General features: G+C 43.7%; 1 protein-coding gene across 9 annotated transcripts in view; it reads left to right on the top strand.

The window, feature by feature from the left end:
* The window catches only part of ZNF536 (zinc finger protein 536), a 432,301-nt gene that overhangs the window by 41,532 nt on the left and 369,542 nt on the right, over positions 1-21,227 (top strand). For all 9 annotated transcript variants that reach the window (XM_017654913.3, XM_073225546.1, XM_073225549.1 and 6 more), the window contains exon 2: positions 10,666-10,735. The gene's annotated coding sequence lies outside the window, so the exon portion shown is untranslated. The remainder of the gene's footprint in view (positions 1-10,665; positions 10,736-21,227) is intronic.

The following is a 21,227-nucleotide window of genomic DNA, read 5'->3' as shown; positions in this document are numbered from 1 at the left end:
CACTGGTCTTTTTACTGTCTCCTTTGTTTTGCCTATTCTAGAATGCCATAGAATTGGAATCATACCTTATATAGGCTTTTCAGATTGACTCCTTTCACTTAGTAATATGTGTTTATGGTTCTACCATGTCATTTTGTGGCTTGATAGCTCATTTATTTTTATTGCTGAATACTACTCCATTATGTGGGTGTACCACAGTTTGTTTGCCCTTTCTCTCACTGAGACACATCTTGGTTGCTTCTCTATTTTGGCAATCACGAATAAAGCTGCTATAAACATCGCTGCATAGGTTTTTTTTTGTGTGGATGTAAGTTTTCAACCCTTTTGGGCAAATATCAAAGAGTGTTACTGCTGGATTGTATGGTAAGAGTATTTTTAGCTTTGTAAGAAACCACCAAACTCTTCCAGAGTGGCTCTACCATTTTTCATTCCCACCAGCAATCAGTGAGAATGCCTGTTGTTCCATATCTTTGCCAGCATTTGGTGGTAGCAGTGTTATGGATTTTTGTCAGTGTACTATGTTCTAATAGTGGCCAAGCACCATCTATAACACTGGGGACCTGAGATTTTAGAACATGTGAAATGAAAGATAACACATGCAAGTATGTTCTCAACTATGTTCATAAACTCACACCTATGCACACACACACACTCACACAGAACAGAAGTGCACCCAAATATCAATAGCAATCACACCAGCTAATAGAATTATAATTGTTATTTTCTTCTTTGTAATGTTTCATATTTTCCGAATGTTCTGGAAATGAGCAAATTATTGCTTGAATAACCAATTTTATAAAATGAAAAGTAAATGAGTTGAAAAAAGCAAAACCTGTAAAAGAGATCCTTGTGATAGGGTGGGTAGGACTTTCATTTTGACTTCAGACAATATCTATGGAACTAACATTTCTAGTAATACTGATGGCAGTACATTTTCTCAAAAAAATCTGCTTCAGAAAATAAGTGAATTTTCACTATGGCTAAATTTGGCTGCCAAAATGGCCTTACTTTTTGTTCAGCTCAGAATTGGTGGGGTGCAATATAAACATAATGCAATTGGCAAATGCAAGCCATGCATATAATTCAAATTTTCTAATAACCATGTTAAAAATGATAAAAAGAAATAGGTGAAATTGATTATAAGATTTTATTTTCAATATATCCAACAAATAGAAAGCATAAAGAATATAAATGAAACTGCTCACATTTCTAGTGCTCAGTAGCCACGTGTGGTTTAGTGGTCACTAAGTTGTTCAGCACAGTTCTGTGTGATGGCTGAATATTCAAGCAATATTTGCCAAGCAGAATACCTGAGCAGCAATGTTACCTGCAGTAATTATAGAAGACATAGAAAATATGCACTTTATGCTTTCCAGTTGTTTCACATTTCTTCAAGATAAAAACTACTGCATAGATTCCTTGTGATCTGATACTAATATGAAATATTTTCTGTCAAGGGATAAGTATTTTTAATTTGTGTGGTGATAAAATATATTAGGAAGCATTTACAGTTTGGGGGATTTTTTTCTTCTTTTGCATCACTCCTTTGCTGGTGGCCAGAGTTGTCTGGATTTGCTTGAGATAACGTGGGCTCTGCACTCCCACGGACAGGGTGAGACCCCAGGCCAAGGGTGGGCAAAGACACTGCGGAGAACCTACCAGGCTGGCTCTCAGAGAAAACGGCCTCTGTGGAGAGCTGGGTGTCCGTCCTGGGTGAGTTAAGGCTCTGGGACTCCACCAGTGTGGCTGCTTGACACTGGCCACTTGGAACCGGACTTGTGTCCAGCAACACAAGTCATGAGCCTTGTGAGAAATGTGTGCTTCTGGTCTGTGCTTCTTACCTGAGAACACTGGCCTACAGGACATGTTCTCCTCTGCCTTGTCCTGGGTCAGAAATCTTTCACCTTGGGATGGGAAGGCAGAACCCAGGTGCAGAATGGTGGACCAGGGCTGCCAGGGGAGTGCAGGGGCCGACTGGGGCTCTGTGGCTGTGGGGTGGGGTGACAGGGGTTTTCCATGTTTCTTCAGTGGGGCTGTGAATGCTGCTGCTGAGGACATGGTCGTGGGGGCCACTGGGTGTCTGACCAGTGGACATAAGGCAAGCTTGTCTGCCTCAGAGACAGGGCTCTCTGAGGCCATAGGGGGAGTGATGTTACCCCGTGTTGACATATGTAGGGCAGAGTGGCCTACAGTATGGGCCACGAAATCCGCCTGCCTGGATTCAGACCTTGGCTCTCCAACTCATGATCTCTTAACCTTGGGCAAGTTATTTCCTAGCTAGTGCCTCAGTTTCCCATCAATAAATGAACTAGATGACAGTACCTGCCTCATTGGGTTGTCACGAGGGTGAAGTGAGACAGTATGGGTCAATACTTGGGACTGTGGTACTCCACCAGTGTGGCAGCTTGGCACCAGACCTGTGTGTCAATAAATGTCAAATGTCACTCTTACTGAGTTTCAGGAATGGTTAGGTCAATGAACAGATCCTTCAGCAGTGATGTGTGTATGTGTGTATGTGTGTGTGTGAATAATTCTGGCTGTTTTCTGGCTTATACTTCCTACATGGCTCTTGTATTCCTGTCTCCTTCCTGTATCACCAGCCTGGACTGACTTACCTGGAACTATAGCTTCCCTCTCCTTTCACTTTTCCCTCTTTCCTTTTCTCCTTCTCAGGGCTGTTTTGACTATGAATTAATTGTAGGTTGAGTGACTTGCAAGCAAAAATCAAAGCCAATAAACTTCAAAAGGACAGGGAGGACCAGGGCCACGGGGGGGGGAGGGGAGGGGGGTTGCAGGGGCCGACCAGGGCTCTTGTGGCTGCAGGTGGGTGATGGGGGGCTTTCCATGTTTCTTCAAAGGGGACACCAAGTGTTTTAGACTGTCACTTAAAAGCTCAAATGTAAAACTTTGGAAACTGGGTGAGAGGCAATGGTTTCCAAAACAGCTATTTTTATCTTTTGCCAGCAAACATGAGCCCAGCGGAACGTAAAGTTAAACTTGGAATTTCTCGGCAAGGGTTAATAATCAATGTAGATCTCCTAACAAAGGAGATGCTGCCTTATTATACTGGGAAAGTTTTTTTCTTAACTGTCAGTGAAGCAGTACTAATTATTACTCCAGTGTAAATGAGGTCATTTCCTATTAAGAGAACAAAATGCTTAGCCTTGCCTTGCCAATTCATACCAACTATTTTTCACACATACTCAGCTTTTTAGTTTTTTTTAATTTTTATAAAATCCATTCATTTGTATTAGAAAAGTGTAAACCATTGCAATAATAGTTGCCCATGATTACCCAGATGAGCTTTTGTAATGTGTGGGTTGTTTGAATACCATGTGTTAGCTATGGAACAATTAGGCAGCTGAATGGATCTTTAAAACAATCAGATACTTTTATCTCACTGAAAAAATACATTCCTTGGATGTGTACTGTTAAACCATAAATTCTGGGGAACATTAAACTCACGTCAGGAGGAGAACTTTCGGATATATGTTGATCAAGGACAAAAAGACATCCAAATATCTTGTCTTCATGTTTTCATTTTTTTAAGCAAGCAAAAAGATTTAAGGAATATTGTAGCAAACAAAGGGTAATTGTTTTAGCCCAGATGTTGCTTTTGCACAACAAGCAGGTTACAATGTTCCCACAGAGCTGATGAGCCCAATCAGGGAAATGATTAAAAATTGATTTTGTCCCTGTAATTACAGTATGTAAACTACTTAGCTTGGATTGCAAAGGAAGTGATTTTCTAATTACGTATATACTCTGGTGTCTAATGATTGGTTTTTTGAAGTAATGAAGAGAGAGCACTAACGACTCCTTGGTGTTCTGTTGTTTAAGAAAGACCATCTTTAGAGTAAGCAGCAACAGACAAAGAGTTTAAATTGAATTTTCAACACTGTTAATGTGCACATGGATTTGTTTATTAAAGAGACAGGGAAGTAATTTGATTGGCTCTGAGCATCTCGGTGTTTCTTCATGCTACAGCATGCAAAACACACGCACGGGTCGCAAGCTGATGGGAAGGAGCCTCTCCACTCCTCTTCTATCACCGAAGTGCCTGGGCTGATGTCATGGGGTCTCAGGTGTCTGGGAGCATCTGATATCTGTGTATCCTGAAAGCATTTAGATAGAACAGGTATCAAATAGCTTCTCCATCCAAGTTACCTTTGGTTTTAAAATGAAAGGAGAGGCTTCCTTTGGAACAAGTCTGGGCAGCCCAGCGCACTCTGAATTACCCAATTTCAGCTGCATCCTATGATGCTGGCTGGGCTCTGCATCGGGGTGCAGTTGCCCCCCACCCCCTGTGCTGGTACCCTGTGCTGCCAGAGTCCCTGGCCAGGATGAGCCCAGGATAACTCTGGCCCACCCCCTTACTCCTGGTGTCCTATGTGCAGCACACACTCACCGCAAGCATTGGCCCTGTGCATGGAGGCCTGACTGCCCTGGGTCAGTTGTGGGACCCTGGGGGTGCGCTGATGGGGTTTAGGAGAGAATTGGTTGGGTTCTGAGGGTTCCTCTACGTTGAGACCCTTTGTGGCTATTGAATAACAGTGCCTCAAGCACCTGTCCTGACGGAAGTTAGAAGAGGGTGACTATTTCTCAGCAGGCATCATGGCGTGCAGTCCAGGAAGAGGGCAGTGGCTCCAAGGTGAGGGGGTGTGTGGTGAGGCCAGCAGATCAGGAGACGTGTACTGTTGAAAAGCTAGTTTGTTACTATAGTTCTTAAGGGGAGGGGGCATGCCACCCCCGGCAGGGCTGCATGTGGAGTCACCAGGGACAGTCGGGTCAGAGGCAGTGCAGGAAAGATGTGGGCGAGAGCCTTTATAGCCATATCTGAGGGAAAGGCCAGGCCAGGCAGGATAAGCAGACTTAGTACTGGCTAGTTTAGATCATGCCAGCAAGTAAAGGGCTGACTCTGGTTGCCTGATGTCTGACCCTGGGGTGGAGGGCAGGTGGAGAGATGTGCAGAGTGTGAGAGCCTGTTGGAGGAGGAGGTGGTCGGGGCACAGACTCTGGGTTGGTTGGTTTGCCTGGGAAAGACATGGTGCGAGGGGAGTTATTTCAATCTCTAGTAATTAGTTAGTCCTACAAGGGACAGTCCCTGCAGGGTCTGCAGGGCTCCTGATGCCCAAGATCAGGAACACATGGCTACTATACCTGAGCCCTGGGCTAGCACTGACTTGGAGTTGGTACCTTGTGCTGCCAGCGTCCCTGGCCAGGATGAGCCCAGGAAATTCTGGGACCCTGCCTTACTCCTGGTGTCCTGCCCAGCAAGTCTCACTGGCTTCCTATGAAAGGCATCCTGAATCTACCTGCTTATCTCCATTGCCGTGGCTCCCACCACATGCAAGCCAGTATCCTCTCCCCCAGGCACCTGTAGCAGCCTCCCCTCCATTGGTCCCTCTGCCTCTGCTCTCATTCTGTTCCTCACAGCAGCCAGCGTGATCCTTGTGTGATGTAGGTCAGATTGTGCTATTCCTTTGCTCAAAAACTGCCAACTGCTCAGAATAAAATCCAAAGTTCTTACCATGCTTGACAAGGTGTGTGGATCCTAAATAGCCCATTCTCCCCCATATTCCTACCCACTGCCCATGTCCTGGCCACATGGAACTTCTTGCTGCCCCTTGAAGGCACCATCCATTTCCTTCCTACCTCAGGGCCTTTGCACTCACAGTTTGCTTCACTTACAAAATTCTTGCCCAGATTTTCACAGGGCCTCACTCTGTTTCTTTATTCTGGCTCTTGTCAGTTGTCACCTTTTTAGAGAGGTCTTCTCTGATTGTCTTTTTAAAAATAGTCTGTCTTTTATTTTCCTCACCATTTTGTCCATGTCCATTATTTTCCCTGGATTTATTTTCTTTTCAGGGCTTACTATTCACTGGCATCATTATTTATATTTGTCTTCTGTTTGAAGCTGCTCACAAAACATATAAGTTCCACCCAGGTGGGAACATTGTTTATTGTCAGATCCCCAGACGTTAGACGTAAGCCTGGCAACTGGGAGGCACTTAACAGATGAGGGCTGGTTGATGGACTGATTCCCTGAGGCTCTTTCCCAGGTCGTCCTCATCAGGGATCCTCTCCTGTTGGCTGTGTCATCTGGGGCTCTGTCACTCTCTCAGAGTTCTCAGAGAAATCACTCCATGCTTGGGAATGGACCATCCAAGTCTGTTTTGAGGAACTGTAGGTTTCTGGCAGGGTCCTTGTCCCTAGTGGGATTGGTGAATCTTGAGCACTGGCTGGGAGGGGCACTCAGGGCCTAGGAATGGGAGTTGTGGCCGCCTGGTGGTGGGCCCTGGAGAAGAAGCTCCTCTGCCTCCAGACAGAAGAGGGCCTGCCTCTCAGGACAGCAGGGCTCAAGGTGTTGACCAAGGGGTGTTATTTCCAGATAGCTCCGGAAGTGTCTCCTGCTAGCCACACCCTTCCCCAGGCAGAGGGCTGAAGGAGTCCAGCTGGCTCTCTCTGAGTCCTTCTTTCTCAACTCTTTTCCTGGAAGGAAAGCCGTTTTACCCAGCTCCCACCTGCCCCGGACTGCCCAGACTCCTCCACGGAGCCCTGCTCCTGCTGCTGGGCCTCGGACACCCCCTGGAAAGGGAGGCCCTCTGTCTGTCCAGGAATGCATTCTGCCCCCACCTCCCTCCCACTCAACACCTACCAGGACCTGGCAGGTGGATGTACCAGGAGGTGACACAGCGACTGCCCTCAGTGTGGCACATGGCAGGCCCTCCCTCTGTAAATCGTCTCTCACTGCTGAGATGGCCTAATTGCCATGGTATATATATAGAGAGACAGGTGTGTAATGTTCATGGGAAGGCAACGTGTTGGTCTAGGGGAAGGCTCTTTGCATTGAACTTGGGGCTCATTACCGAGGGCCTTGACCCTGGTGGGGGTGTTGCATCTCTGCTCCTCTTTTGACTCACCAGTCACCTTCTCTTTCAGTACCCTTGGGCTCAAGTCTGCAAGGCTGGGCTCCTGCTCAGTGAAGGCTTCTCCGGCTCTTCCCAGAGCTTGGCCTCCCTCTCCCATGGGCAGAGGCACCAGTGCAGGGCTGGTCCAGGGAACAGGCCGGGCCCCCTGGGTGAGCACAGCTTTGCTGGTGAAATTCACAGTGACAGGCTGCAGTGTGGGCTCACTGCGTGCCAGGACCGACCTGAGCTGTCCAGGCCACCTCCCACTTTCTTTTTCCTGTCTGTGTCCCCACATCTTCCTGTCCTCCCCATTCTCCTTCAAAATCCCTCTTAGTGCTGCCCACCCCCTCCTCCTTCCCATTCCTCAGAGGGGCCTTGGAGGTGCTCTAGGCACTAAGAGATGCTCCCAACCTCCCCGGCACCCTGCTCTCTCTCTCTCTCCCTTCTTGAAGTTGCAGCCATACTTTCTCTTAGAACCCCACGCCCTCTCATGTTGGGGGCCCTGGCCTTTGCCCTCTGCTTGCCTCTGTCCCACAGTCCCCTTGCACCTGCTTAAGGGCCCTGCTCATGCGCCCTTCCTCCCTGGTGCTCCACTTCCCACCTCTGACATGACTCTCGGCCCTCTCCCTGGCCAGCCAGCCCGTCACGCAATGGGTATCTCTGTATCCTGTGGAAGGCCTACTTGCCCTCTGGTCAGCCATGAAGGCTGGCGCACTGTGTGCACGAGGCACTGAATGGGCAGGTCTTGAGTCCATTCGCTGTCAGGAGCCGGTGCCTGTGGATGACGGCATATGTGCCTTACCGGTGTTTCAAAGGGGAAGCAGGGGTTATTGATTATCACAGGCGGAGTTTTAGGCACTGAAACATGCCTGTGGAGGGCATAATTTTTTGGGTGTGGTGGCTGTGCCCAAGCCCTCTTGACCCATGCCATGCTTTTGCTGCCTTTGTTAACTGCCCTCTCCCCCATTTCCTCTCATCTGGTGGTAACTACACCAAACTGGGCTTGTTGGCAGTGTCCCCTGGGTGGCCCCCCTCCTCCATCCCCTCAGCATGGGGTCCCCTCGGGAGGCAAGGGCGAGGGGTGTCTCCCATCAGGGACCTGTTTCTGGTTATGTCACTGCATTCTCTCTAATTGTGAGTTACTTACTTGCACCAAAAAGCTATTTCCTTCATTGAGGAAGGCAGAATTCCTGGCTGGTGTTTCCCCTCCTCCCACTCCACCTGCAAAGCTTCGGAGGTCTGATATGGTCAGTGCAGTGATGTGATGACATCAGATGCCAGGATCCCCCTCTTACTGAGACTGGTTTAGAAGGACACATGTCACTTACTTGTTTCTTTTCCTGAGGTCCAGTGTAGCCTCTAAACTTGTTGGGCTGAACTTGCCCAGGTGGGCCAGACACCTTTAGATAAACCCCTAATTATTTGGGGGACCTCTAAAGAGGGCACAGCCCCTACTGCTGCCACAGGGCTTGTGCCAGGATCTTGAAAAATGTACAGCATAGAACTCCCATCACTGCCCTTTGTGTAGATTGCAGGAGACAGTGATGTTCTGATCAATGGTGTGGAGCTGGAGGATGAGTGGGTGTGGGATGTCCCCAGTTTCTCCATGTTCTCCCTGTCATTGAAATGTACAAAGCTACTAAATGAACAGCCCCTGGAGAATAGTTCTAGACTTTTGCAAGCCATGAGCCAGGATATAAAATCTGCGTCTGTCCCCCACCTCATGTAACCTCCCTAAACTTAAGGAGTCTTGTGAACACAGAAGGGAGTCTCACAGAAGCAACCAGATGCTGGGGGCCTGTTCTGCCCATTGCTGGGCCAAAACCATAGCACTGAGCATCTATTTTTCACATTAGATTTTTAAAGTTGAGTGAAACAGGACAACACAACACAAAAGATAATTTGATTGAGGAGAGAGAAAGAGGGAGAGGAAAAGAAACTTGTGATGTCTTTCCTGTTACAATTGGTTGAGACGTAAACATTTGTTTTATGTCCCAAGATAGGCAGGTAGAAATCAGTTTACAAATAACAGTGTCTCTGTTACACTTTGAGAAAACACTTCTAACTTATAATCAGCAAATGCCTTTCTGATTGCCAGAAATCAATCTTGGAGTTGGACGGAGGGTTGCAGACCAGTGGCCTCATGTCCAAAGTTCTTGGCCTGGGGCCGCCACCATGGGCTCTCTGAATGCATCTTCTGGTTTCCCATTTGTAGACATATCCTTGAATCCCTACCAGAATTCTATTTCTGTGGTATCTGTATGTACAACTTCAGCTTCAGCAAAATACAACCAATTAAGAGGGAATTTTTTTTTGAGAGGGCATCTCATATTTATTGATCAAATGGTTGTTAACAACAATAAAATTCTGTATAGGGGACTCAATGCTCAATGTACAATCATTAATCCACCCCAAGCCTAATTCTCGTCAGTCTCCAATCTTCTGAAGCATAATGAACAAGTTCTTACATGGTGAACAAATTCTTACATAGTGAATAAGTTCTTACATGGTGAACAGTGCAAGAGCAGTCATCACTGAAACTTTCAGTTTTGATCACATATTATGAACTATAAACAATCAGGTCAAATACGAATATTCGTTTGATTTTTATACTTGATTTATATGTGAATCCCACATTTCTCCCTTATTATTATTATTATTATTATTATTATTATTATTATTATTATTATTTTTAATAAAATGCTGAAGTGTTAGGTAGATGCAAGATAAAGGTAGAAAACATAGTTTAGTGCTGTAAGAGAGCAAATTTAGATGATCAGGTGTTTGCCTGTAGACTAAGTGTTAATCCAAGCTAGACAAGGGCAATAAAACATCCACGGATGCAGAAGATTTCTCTAAGATGGAATTTTTGCTTGCCCATAAACAAATTAGCTTCTGAATTGCACGGGACCAGGAGTGACTGGACCCGAGTGTGAGCTGGAAATCACAGGTTGTGGCTTGTCCTTGATTACCCCAGCCAGTGGCTCTAGAGCCACTGTGGATGGGCATGTAGGCTTGTTTCCTCCAAGTGTGCCATAGTAGATGAGATCATCTATGTGCAATTTATTTGAATTATAAAACAAAGTAAGAAAGTAAAATGCCTAACTGGCTCCTGCTCTCCTGGTCTTGCTTCAGGAGAGAGGACTTTGAGGTCGTACGACACCCCAAAGCCTGGGGCAGTTGCAGGTTCCTGGTCTGGAACCACTGAATGCTGCCCTGGTCACTGAACAGGTGTGGTGATTGATATCTGGGTGGAACTGGGGTCTCCGGGGGCCTCCTTAAGTCTGGGAGAAAAAAGAAGCCGTGGCTATCTCACCAGTTCCTCAACTTTTAGAATTCTATAGACAGAAAGAAAGAGAGGGACAGGGAGAGAAAGAGAAGGAGAGGGAGAGGGAGAGAGGGAGGGACAGACGGAGAGAGGGAGGGAGAGGGCAAGAGGGAGAGCAGCGCCCTTGCTGGCTCCTACTTCTTATTCTGTCCCATCCGCAGAAGGGATGGTTAGATGCCCTGCCCCCTTCTCTTTTTGCAGGTGGCAGTTTCTCATTAAAAGAAGCTGAGCAAATTTGCTTTATTGCAGCAAAGGTCACATAGTTCCCAATTTTAAATTGCTCGATGAATTGGGGCAGTGGGGGCTATTAAACGTTGTTAGACTCTCAACTAACTGGCAAATTGTTACCTTGGAATGCTGTTTACCTATCTTATTGAAGTCGATATGTCCAACATGGAGAATTGCTAACAGGTCTTATTTTTGCAGTTCCTGCCCACCACGGCTTTAAGAATACCCTTCAGCCAGGAGGGAGCTCCATTGCTTTAAGACTCACCTGGTAAGGAACTTCATCATTTTGTAATTCGCTGAAATGGTGTCTGTCTATGAGTTTGTGTGTGGGGAGCCCAGCTGCCCTCTTTGGATTGCAGACCCCAGTGTTGGATAAGAGCTCCCGCAGCTCCTCTCTGGACTGAGAGGGGCTACGGAAAAGGTTCCAGATTCACAGATCTCTCTAATCCAGTGTATGTCCCGGGTCTTCTGGGTGGGATGAATGTGTGATGTCAAGACCTGCTCAGGAAGTCTCAGAATGGGGTCACAGATGGGACAAAGCCCTGGGAGGTTAGCTTCTTTCTTTCTGTATGACTTCCTCAAGAGTTACCATCCACCAGCTGTCAGCGGGAATGCGAGCCGGTGAGCAGGTGGGGCTGCTGCCCAAGGACAGGTGGCCCAGTCCATTCACCCATGGTCTATTTGGCCCATACTCTCCAGTGGTTCTATGGCTTCGCCCCGTCTTGGAGGAAACTTGCCTCAGAACAGCTCCATATTTGTCATCTCAATCAGACTCAAAATCACAAGCTCATTAACAGAGTGTTTCCTTGGCATCAAAGCTGATAAAAACTTAAAACATCAGTAAAAGGGCAGAGCTTGTATTTGATGTTTGCAATCCCCTTGTCTGCACTGACCCTGATCTCTCTGTAAACTCACCCTTGGATCTAATTAGCCAAACCCACCTTCTCCTGACCATGGGCCTTAGAGGTCCCTGCATACACCAGGGAAATTGATAGTGGAATTATATACCCAGAAATTAATTTTATATTATACTGAATATATATATTTTTATTGTGACTTTATCTTGTTGGAAAAGTGCTTACTTCTGATTTTGTGGATATTACTGACCATGGATTACTTTTATTTTGGTTTTTACACAACAGTTATATTAGAAATTTGCTGTTTTATTCTTACCTTCTTAGTAAAAATCCTTTTATCACACAATGGGTAATTTATATCCATTACCAGGCCTTTCAATCCTTTTCAGTGGGGCTGTCAGCGCCGTTGGCACAGTAATGATTAATGTGATCTAATAATAGTGTGCCATTATATTACCTTAGTAAAACATGTACCAACATCCTATTCGGATCTACCAAATTCATAGCTTCCTATAATATTTTTGTTGAAAGACAGGATTACTATTTTTCAAGGCTGATTTTTTCCCCTTTAACATATTTAATGAAATTCACAATTCTTTGCCTTAGTAATCGGGCATGTGATTTGGGCTTGGTGGGTGAATTTGACATCCATAGGTACTGCTGTGATTTGTCAGGGAGAGGTTGGACGGTCCCAGGGATCTGCCAGAGAGATTATTGTGTTTTTGTTGGGCCTGGGTTGTTTTGCCTTGAAGAAAAAAATTGCTAGTTTTCCAGTCCCTTCTGACACATAATAAGGAAGGTGTGCTTTAGATCAAAAGGCAAATGAGTAAGTAATTTGGCTCAAAGACTCCTTTCTTCCCTCTCCTGTTTTATTCTTTCCCTGTCACTTGCTTGGGTCTGCTGGCGAGCAGGAGAGGGAGCTCAGCCGGAGGAGGCGACCTCAGGCCTCTGTCCTGCAACTGCTCCTTCCTCTCCCATCCTTTCTCCCTCTGGCTTCCGCTCAGCCTCTCTGGATGCTAAGGTGGGGTTTCTCGCTTGGAACTACTGACATTTGGGGCTGGGCAGGTCTTTGCTCTGGGGTCTGTCTGGGCTCTGTAGGCTGGTCAGCACCCTCACCCCCAGCCCTGACCCATGGGATGCTGGTTGTATACCCTCTCCCTCCGCCGTGACAGCCAGTATGTTTCCCGAAATTCCCAAATGTCCCCTGAGGAGCACAGTCATCCTGTCTGAGAACCACTGGTCTGATGTGGTAGGAGCATAAGCAGATTGTTGGGGGTCTGGGGGAGTTCTCCTTGGGAGTTCCAGAGTTTCGTGGTGCTCCTTGCGACACCTTCAACTTTGGGAGAGAAGATGTGTGGATGATGGCTACACGCTGCTTCCTTTTCCTGACTGGAATACAGCCTCTTACTTTTTTCTTCTCCCTGTTCTGTCATAGAGCCTGGTCTGAGTGAGGGCCTGAATCTTAGCTTCTTCCACCTAAATCCCATTATAATCGTACCCATGATTGATAACATTCCACCTTTTCAAAGGGCTTTAAAATCTGTGTCAACCAAGGATGACACTATTGTATTGCAGGCAAGATGTATTCAAACAATTACACATTCAAATCAAAGTGGTAAGGCTTGTCCTGCTATTCTGGCATGAGCCTCAGCCCCAGCCCCAGAAACCTTCCAGAAACCTTCCGGATTTTCCCTTGATCCCACTCAGCTCTGAAAGCAGCTTAGATATCTGGGCTTCTTAGGGATAGAGGATGGGGGACGAAGGACAGGTGTTGGGCACAGGGGTGGAGAGAGAGAGATGAGGAGGGAGAGAGAGAGAGGGATATCCTTGTTTTTGATTCCGAACAAAAATTACTGCTTGCAACATTGGCTTGAAATATGCAATCAACTGAAATCAGGAAAAGTATTTTGAATGCAAAATTTATATTGAAATACTTGAATCTTGATACGTGTGCACCCACATACATGTATATATTTAAATCAAAGAAGAGAAGAAATAAAGGTTTTTGTCACAAAAATATTATTGCCTATAGTATTTGCCTGCAAATTATTCTGCCACATCAGAACACATTTTTGTACTGTTAGCATTTCCATAGAAGACACTCTTGTTTGTTTTTACAACAGATCCTTGATGATAACAATGAATGAGGAAATGGCTCTGACTTACCTTTGTGTTAAGAGGATTTCAAGTACATTGCGATGTTTGGAGCAGTGAGCATTTTGGCAACACACTCCTTTGCTGGTTTCTGGTCTGTCTCTCCTAGTACAGTGTAAACTTGGTGAGAGAAGGGCCCTGTGTATTTTGTGTTATTTTCCTAATTGTGCCTGATCCATACATGGTTCTCAAGAAAACTTTGGCAGCTGGAAAGATGGGTGGGTGGATGGCTAGATGGATAGATGGATGAATGGGTGTGTGGGTGGATGGATGAGTAAATGGATGGATTGATGGCTAGCTGGGTAGATGACAGGATGGCTGGCTGGCTGGATAGATGGATGAATGGGTGGATGGATAAATGGATTGGTGGATGGATGGAACTCATCTCAAACTCAAATAGAACCTTAGAATAGTAGGCCTGGTGGTCCAAATGAAATCTCACTTTTTACCATCTCTTCACCCCTTGCCCTCCCAAACATTCTTTTTTACATAAAAATGGCAAGTTATAGAAAGAAAGACATTCTCATTATCTGGTCTTTTTAATCCTTTTTTTTTTTTTTTTTTTTTTGAGAGGGCATCTCTCATATTTATTGATCAAATGGTTGTTAACAACAATAAAATTCAGCATAGGGGGGTCAATGCTCAATGTACAATCATTAATCCATCTCAAGCCTAATTCTCGTCAGTCTCCAATCTTCTGAAGCATAACGAACAAGTTCTTACATGGTGAACGAATTCTTACAGAGTGAATAAATTCTTACATGGTGAACAGTACAAGGGCAGTCATCACAGAAACTTTCGGTTTTGATCATGCAATATGACCTATAAACCATCAGGTCAAATATGAATATTCATTTGATTTTTGTACTTGATTTATATGTTGTCCCACATTTCTCCTATTATTATTATTATTTTTATTTTTAATAAAATGCTGAAGTGGTAGGTAGATGCAAGATAAAGGTAGAAAACATAGTTTAGTGCTGTAAGAAGGCAAATGTAGATGATCAGATGATCAGGTGTGTGCCTATGGACTAAGTATTAATCCAGGCTAGACAAGGGCAGCAAGACATCCACGGATGCAGAAGATTTCTCTCAAAGCAGGGGGGGTGAGGTTCTGAGCCTCACCTCTGTTGATCCCCAAATTCTCACCTGATGGCCCCCCTGCGACTGTGCCTGTCTTAGGTTGTTCCTCCCTTGAGGAATCTTACCCGTCTCTGGCTAACCAGTCATCTTCCGGGGCCATACAGGGAAATGTAAAGTTGGTAAGTGAGAGAGAAGCCATATTGTTTGCAAAGGTTAGCTTTTTACTTCTTTGCAGATTTATGCCCTGTGGCTTCTATGCCCAGCACTTGTCTCGAGGTATCTTTACCACCTGGAGGAATTATGATACTCGGTAAATTCGATATGAGGCACGAATTCTATTTAAAGTTTGTAATTAGGAAGGAAGAAGAAAAGCTATAGATGTAGCATATGAAGGAAACTTGGGAGGATTGATTATTTCTTTGACATATCTTCTTGTATAGTACCTTAAGTATGTATAGGTTTTAAACTACTAACTAATTTGCACACACATATTGACATAATAGGAATACGGTGACATAAACAAAGCAAATCTATAATTACCAGCCATCTCCAGTGAAGCCAAGAAAACCATTTAGGCACCCTAGGCATTTGTGAAAATTTATCTATGATATGATGGATATTTTCCAACTGTACTTGAACCATCAGACAAATTAAAGCAGCCCATTTCTGGGATCTGTTCACATCCCATATGTTCTTTTAACCATAGATAGTCTATAGTCATGAGATTTTGGGGTGCTACAACTTGCACCCCTCCCAACTCCTGGTTGAGTTCCAACAGTACAGATCCAGTCAAATTCGTTGTCTCACTGTATGCACATGCCAGCCTAGACATCTCCCTCCTCCTTCTTATGGCAAGTCCAGGAGATGGTGGGCTGGATGCAGCCACAACCGCAGCATCGTCCGGATCCCTGTGGAGGCTTTTTGATGATCATCCCCCGGCACGAGTCCTCCAGAGAGTGCTGATGCCGGAAGCTCCTCCTCATATCGTATCTTAGTTCATTTTCTGGGTATCCAAGCTAGGCCTTGATCTTCTGCGTAGAAACAAACAGACCCTTTGCCCACACTTTGACATGCCCTCTATGCCACTGTGCAGAACTCATTGGAGGTCAGCACACAGTAACTGCTTTTTTTTTTTTTTTTTTAATTAAGAGAAAGGAATATTATCAGAAAAGAGTACCTCCATAGCTGATCATCTGACACCCTTTAAGTGATCAACATTAAGGATATTTAAAGCATGCGTTGATCTTTGATTTACCAATAGTTTTATCCTGTTAAGGAGTAATCCCCCTTTTCTTTCTTTCTTTTTTTTTTTTTTTAATTTTTAATCTACACTTACCTGAAGAATACTATGTTTACTATGCTCTCCCCTATATCAGGTCCCCCCTAACAACCACATTACGGTTACTGTCCATCAGCTTAGCAAAATGTTGTAGAGTCACTACTTGTCCTCTCTGTGTTGTGCAGCCCACCCTCCCCTTTCTCCCTCCCCCCCATGCATGCTAATCTTAATACCCCCCTTCTTCTTCCCCCCCCTTATCCCTCCCTGCCCACCCATCCTCCCCAGTTCCTTTCCCTTTGGTACCTGTTAGTCCATTTTTGGGTTCTGTAATTCTGCTGCTGTTTTGTTCCTTCAGTTTTTCCTTTGTTCCTATACTCCTCAGATGAGTGAAATCATTTGGTATTTCTCTTTCTCCGCTTGGCTTATTTCACTGAGCATAATACTCTCCAGCTCCATCCATGTTGCTGCAAATGGTTGGATTTTTCCACTTCTTATGGCTGAGTAGTATTCCATTGTGTATATGTACCACATCTTCTTTATCCATTCATCTACAGATGGACATTTAGGTTGCTTCCAATTCTTGGCTATTGTAAATAGTGCTGCAATAAACATAGGAGTGCATCTGTCTTTCTCAAACTTGATTGCTGCGTTCTTAGGGTAAATTCCTAGGAGTGGAATTCCTGGGTCAAATGGTAGGTCTGTTTTGAGCATTTTGATGCACCTCCATACTGCTTTCCACAATGGTTGAACTAATTTACATTCCCACCAGCAGTGTAGGAGGGTTCCCCTTTCTCCACAGCCTCGCCAACATTTGTTGTTGTTTGTCTTTTGGATGGCAGCTATCCTTACTGGTGTGAGGTGATACCTCATTGTAGTTTTAATTTGCATTTCTCTGATAATTAGCGATGTGGAGCATCTTTTCATGTGTCTCTTGGCCATCTGTATTTCTTTTTTGGAGAACTGTCTGTTCAGTTCCTCTGCCCATTTTTTAATTGGGTTATTTGTTTTTTGTTTGTTGAGGCGTGTGAGCTCTTTATATATTCTGGACGTCAAGCCTTTATCAGATCTGTCATTTTCAAATATATTCTCCCATACTGTAGGGTTCCTTTTTGTTCTATTGATGGTGTCTTTCGCTGTACAGAAGCTTTTCAGCTTAATGTAGTCCCACTTGCTCATTTTTGCTGTTGTTTTCCTTGCCCGGGGAGATATGTTCAAGAAGAGATCACTCATGTTTATGTCTAAGAGGTTTTTGCCTATGTTTTTTTCCAAGAGTTTAATGGTTTCGTGACTTACATTCAGGTCTTTGATCCATTTTGAGTTTACCTTTGTATATGGGGTTAGACAATGGTCCAGTTTCATTCTCCTACATGTAGCTGTCCAGTTTTGCCAGCACCATCTGTTGAAGAGACTGTCATTTTGCCATTGTATGTCCATGGCTCCTTTATCAAATATTAATTGACCATATATGTTTGGGTTAATTTCTGGGGTCTCTAATCTGTTCCACTGGTCTGTGGCTCTGTTCTTGTGCCAGTACCAAATTGTCTTGATTACTATGGCTTTGTAGTAGAGCTTGAAGTTGGGGAGTGAGATCCCCCCTACTTTATTCTTCTTTTTCAGGATTGCTTTGGCTATTCGGGGTCTTTGGTGTTTCCATATGAATTTTTGAATTATTTGTTCCAATTCATTGAAGAATGTTGCTGGTAATTTGAGAGGGATTGCATCAAATTTGTATATTGCTTTCGGCAGGATGGCCATTTTGACGATATTAATTCTTCCTAGCCATGAGCATGGGATGAGTTTCCATTTATTAGTGTCCCCTTTAATTTCTCTTAAGAGTGACTTGTAGTTTTCAGAGTATAAGTCTTTCACTTCCTTGGTTAGGTTTATTCCTAGGTATTTTATTCTTTTTGATGCAATGGTGAATGGAATTGTTTTCCTGATTTCTCTTTCTATTGATTCGTTGTTAGTGTATAGGAAAGCTACAGATTTCTGTGTGTTGATTTTGTATCCTGCAACTTTGCTGTATTCCGATATCAGTTCTAGTAGTTTTGGAGTGGAGTCTTTAGGGTTTTTTATGTACAGTATCATATCATCTGCAAATAGTGACAGTTTAACTTCTTCTTTACCAATCTGGATTCCTTGTATTTCTTTGTTTTGTCTGATTGCCGTGGCTAGGACCTCCAGTACTATGTTAAATAACAGTGGGGAGAGTGGGCATCCCTGTCTGGTTCCCGATCTCAGTGGAAATGCTTTCAGCTTCTCGCTGTTCAGTATAATGCTGGCTGTGGGTTTATCATATATGGCCTTTATTATGTTGAGGTACTTGCCCTCTATTCCCATTTTGCTGAGAGTTTTTATCATGAATGGATGTTGAATTTTGTCAAATGCTTTTTCAGCATCTATGGAGATGATCATGTGGTTTTTGTCTTTCTTTTTGTTGATGTGGTGGACGATGTTGATGGATTTTCGAATGTTGTACCATCCTTGCATCCCTGGGATGAACCCCACTTGGTCATGGTGTATGATCCTTTTGATATACTGTTGAATTCTGTTTGCTAATATTTTATTGAGTATTTTTGCATCTACGTTCATCAGGGATATTGGTCTGTAATTTTCTTTTTTGGTGGGGTCTTTGCCTGGTTTTGGTATTAGGGTGATGTTGGCTTCATAGAATGAGTTTGGGAGTATTCCCTCTTCTTCTATTTTGTGGAACACTTTAAGGAGAATGGGTATTATGTCTTCTCTGTGTGTCTGATAAAATTCCGAGGTAAATCCGTCCGGCCCCGGGGTTTTGTTCTTGGGTAGTTTTTTGATTACTGTTTCAATTTCTTTGCTTGTAATTGGTTTGTTTAACTTTTGTGTTTCTTCCTTGGTCAGTCTTGGGAGGTTGTATTTTTCTAGGAAGTTGTCCATTTCTTCTAGGTTTTCCAGCTTGTTGGCATATAGGTTTTCATAGTAGTCTTTAATAATTCTTTGTATTTCTGTGGAGTCTGTCGTGATTTTTCCATTCTCATTTCTGATTATGTTGATTTGTGTTGACTCTCTTTTTCTCTTAATAAGTTGGGCTAGAGGCTTATCTATTTTGTTTATTTTCTCAAAGAACCAGCTCTTGGTTTCGTTGATTTTTGCTATTGTTTTATTCTTCTCAATTTTGTTTATTTCTTCTCTGATCTTTATTATGTCCCTCCTTCTGCTGACTTTAGGCCTCATTTGTTCTTCTTTTTCCAGTTTTAATAATTGTGATGTTAGACTATTCATTTGGGATTGTTCTTCCTTCTTCAAGTGTGCCTGGATTGCTATATACTTTCCTCTTAAGACTGCTTTCGCTGCATCCCACAGAAGTTGGGGCTTAGTGTTGTTGTTGTCATTTGTTTCTATATATTCCTTGATCTCTATTTTGATTTGTTCATTGATCCATTGATTATTTAGTAGCATGTTGTTAAGCCTCCATGTGTTTGTGAGCCTTTTTGTTTTCTTTGTAGAATTTATTTCTACTTTCATACCTTTGTGGTCTGAAAAATTGGTTGGTAGAATTTCAATATTGTGGAATTTACTGAGGCTCTTTTTGTGAGCTAGTATGTGGTCTATTCTGGAGAATGTTCCATGTGCACTTGAGAAGAATGTATATCCTGTTGCTTTTGGATGTAAAGTTCTATAGATGTCTATTAGGTCCATCTGTTCTAGTGTGTTGTTCAGTGCCTGTGTGTCTTTACTTATTTTCTGCCCGGTGGATCTATCCTTTGGGGTGAGTGGTGTGTTGAAGTCTCCTACAATGAATGCATTGCAGTCTATTTCCCTCTTTAGTTCTGTTAGTATTTGCTTCACATATGCTGGTGCTCCTGTATTGGGTGCATATATATTTAGAATGGTTATATCCTCTTGTTGGACTAAGCCCTTTATCATTATGTAGTGGCCTTCTTTATCTCTTGTTACTTTCTTTGTTTTGAAGTCTATTTTGTCTGATATTAGTACTGCAACCCCTGCTTTCTTCTCACTGTTGTTTGCCTGAAATATGTTTTTCCATCCCTTGACTTTTAGTCTATGCTTATCTTTGGGTTTAAGGTGAGTTTCTTGTAAGCAGCATATAGATGGGTCTTGCTTTTTTATCCATTCTATTACTCTATGTCTTTTGATTGGTGCATTAAGTCCATTTACATTTAGGGTGACTATTGAAAGATATGTACTTATTGCCATTGCAGGCTTTAGATTCGTGGTTACCAAAGGTTCAAGGTTAGCTTCTTTAGTATCTTACTGCCTAACTTAGCTCGCTTATTGAGCTGTTATATACACTGTCTGGAGAGTCTTTTCTTCTCTCCCTTCTTATTCCTCCTCCTCCCTTCTTCATATGTTGTGTGTTTTGTTCTGTGCTCTTTTTAGGGGTGCTCCCACCTAGAGCAGTCCCTGTAGGATGCCCTGTAGAGGTGGTTTGTGGGAAGCAAATTCCCTCAGCTTTTGCTTGTCTGGGAATTGTTTGATCCCACCATCATATTTAAATGATAGTCGTGCTGGATACAGTATCCTTGGTTCAAGGCCCTTCTGTTTCATTGCATTAAGTATATCATGCCATTCTCTTCTGGCCTGTAGGGTTTCTGTTGAGAAGTCTGATGTTAGCCTGATTGGTTTTCCTTTATAGGTGACCTTTTTCTCTCTAGCTGCCTTTAAAACTCTTTCCTTGTCCTTGATCCTTGCCATTTTAATTATTATGTGTCTTGGTGTTGTCCTCCTTGGATCCTTTCTGTTGGGGGTTCTGTATAATTCCATGGTCTGTTCGATTATTTCCTCCCCCAGTTTGGGGAAGTTTTCAGCAATTATTTCTTCAAAGACACTTTCTATCCCTTTTCCTCTTTCTTCCTCTTCTGGTATCCCTATAATACGAATGTTTTTCCTTTTGTATTGGTCACATATTTCTCTTAGTGTTGTTTCATTCCTGGAGATCCTTTTATCTCTCTCTATGTCAGCTTCTATACGTTCCTGTTCTCTGGCTTCTATTCCTTCAATGGCCTCTTGCATCTTATCCATTCTGCTTATAAATCCTTCCAGGGATTGTTTCACTTCTGTGATCTCTTTCCTGACATCTGTGATCTCCTTCCGGACTTCATCCCACTGCTCTTGCATTTTTCTCTGCATCTCATCCCACTGCTCTTGCATTTTTCTCTGCATCTCATCCCATTGCTCTTGCATTTTTTTCTGCATCTCTGTCAGCATGTTCATGATTTTTATTTTGAATTCTTTTTCAGGAGGACTAGTTAGGTCTGTCTCCTTCTCAGGTGTTGTCTCTGTGATCTTTGTCTGCCTGTAGTTTTGCCTTTTCATGGTGATAGAGATAGTTTGCAGAGCTGGTACAAGTGACCGCTGGAAGAGCTTCCCTTCTTGTTGGTTTGTAGCCT

The sequence above is a fragment of the Manis javanica genome, chromosome 17 (assembly GCF_040802235.1).
Source record: "Manis javanica isolate MJ-LG chromosome 17, MJ_LKY, whole genome shotgun sequence".
NCBI lineage: Eukaryota > Metazoa > Chordata > Mammalia > Pholidota > Manidae > Manis > Manis javanica.
The sequence above is the reverse complement of the archived record's forward strand: the minus strand, read 5'-3'. Positions and strand labels throughout refer to the sequence as shown.